The following is a 2,053-nucleotide window of genomic DNA, read 5'->3' as shown; positions in this document are numbered from 1 at the left end:
AAAAACAAACAATTAAGTGATGTATTATGGTAGAGGGAGTAAGTTTGATCAGGATTGAGATTGAGATTTTCAACACTGTAAATGGTGCTAATTGCAAACAGAGCGCCTTCGATGACTGCATCCTCATTGTGGTCAAGCATTGCAACGAGCCTGGGGACGACTCCGGCGTCGAAAACTTCTTGTGTTCGTTCGTTAGATCTTTGAGATATATATGCCAGAACCAAGCAAGCGTCGGCGAGAATCTTCTCGTCGTCCTTGTTGATTAGGTGGGCAAGGACGTGATCGATTGAAAACCTTGTCCTGTATTTCTTGCATGATGCTTAATAAGGTATTGTTCGTTTAGGTTATATCTGAGCTCTGCTTCGTCTGCTGCAATGTTAGCGACAATAAAGGCAAAATTCACAGCCACAACTGTATGATGTGAATCCAACAAAATAATCAACCCATGACAAAAGCTTGATCTGATCAAATGTATCTATCGCAGCATGGTCGATTATCGACAAGGCCACTTCATTGTGGTCTAAGAGAGTGACGAGCTGAGAACCAACTCCGGCGTCGACCACTACTTGAATTCTTTTGTTTGTGCCATTAGTGAGGAAAAACAGACCCATGCAAGCGGAGGCTTAGCAGAGACGTAGCGTTGCCTCCTCATTGTGGTCAAGCAACGCAACGAACCGAAGGACTACTCCGGTCAACAAATTTTTTAGTTACTTAAAAAAAAACAGATGGAATACTAATTTCCAGTCTATGTTGTCTATGGTCATTGATCACTGAATGTCATTTTTGTAATTACTTTAGAATTACATGGAAGATATAAACTTACTAGTAAGAGTCGAGGAAAAAATTGGAAATATGCAATATAATACCAAAGGAAATAATAAGTTTGGAACAGAATTCGTTTCTGATTGTTTTGGGTAAAGTTGTGTTGACTTGCTCTATTCTTTGAGATTTGGAGGGATAAGGCCGTTGGGGGGGATGACGAGGAACGTCGCGCTACCAAAACTAAACCCGTGTGTGAAAAAAAGTGGTTCAAGCCGAAAGAAAGATAAAACTATTGTCGTATACTAAATCCGATAAGATTTCTCATCCGATTTCCCCCCATCTTGATATGGTTGATACATTTTTATAGAACTTCTAGGTCAAAGAGTTTCTTAGACGTATAATCAACACCACCAAATAGCCAAAATGGATAAACAGAGATAAATTGGTTCTACCTTTATGCATGGGGAATAAGGCGAGGCATCCACAAGTGCTCCACCCGCAGAAAAGTTGAATCCACCGGGAGTGGTTAGTTATTTTGGAGGAGATATGGTGGGTATCAAGTTAATCAGGAGAAAGAATCTTTTAGTCCTGTAAGTTGTATATAGGAAGGTATTCACGTTTTTTTATGTTGGTTTTTGTAGAGAACTTAATTTTAAAAGATGAAGTCCACTATTTATTGTTTTTAAAAAGGAACGGGTTCACTGTAATGTAAGAGGATAATGCAGTGGAGGGTGTTCAGTGTTTTTTGTACGGCAGGCCAGCAGGTTGCATTTTTGAAGTTGGTTATGAATTTGAAGGAAGTTCTGGAATTATTTGTTCTTTGCAGAAATGCGTGTTCATCAAATTTGAGGATTTTTCGGAAAGTTTAATTAAGAGATTTACTATTGCGGAAATTAGTGAGCATTCTCCTAGCTTGGCGCTTGAAAGTGTATGTAGTGAATAAATTCGTCGGATTCGAAGTGATTGTGAGCAGTCTTGCCGTTCGCTCAAACTTTTTGAGCTGTGCGCCGCACCTCCCAAACTAGTTTAAGCTGTGCGCCCGCACCCCTCAAACTAGTTTGGGAGGTGCGGCGCACAAGGTTTTACGCTCATTGAACCGCTCATTTCGCCATGACATCTAGCGGTAAAAAAGTTTGAGCATGGGAGGTGCGCCGCACAAACTTAGAGCCGCTCGTTGCAAGACTGGTTACATCAACACTCCTCCCTTAACCGGAAACTGGAAAAAAAATTAGGATGAATAATCAATTCAAGATTCTGTACTTAGGCTCCGGGATTTCTCTGATTGTTGGTA

Source organism: Daphnia pulex, chromosome 9 (genome assembly GCF_021134715.1).
Source record: "Daphnia pulex isolate KAP4 chromosome 9, ASM2113471v1".
Classification (NCBI taxonomy): Eukaryota; Metazoa; Arthropoda; class Branchiopoda; order Diplostraca; family Daphniidae; genus Daphnia; species Daphnia pulex.
Note: the sequence above shows the minus strand (reverse complement) of the source record.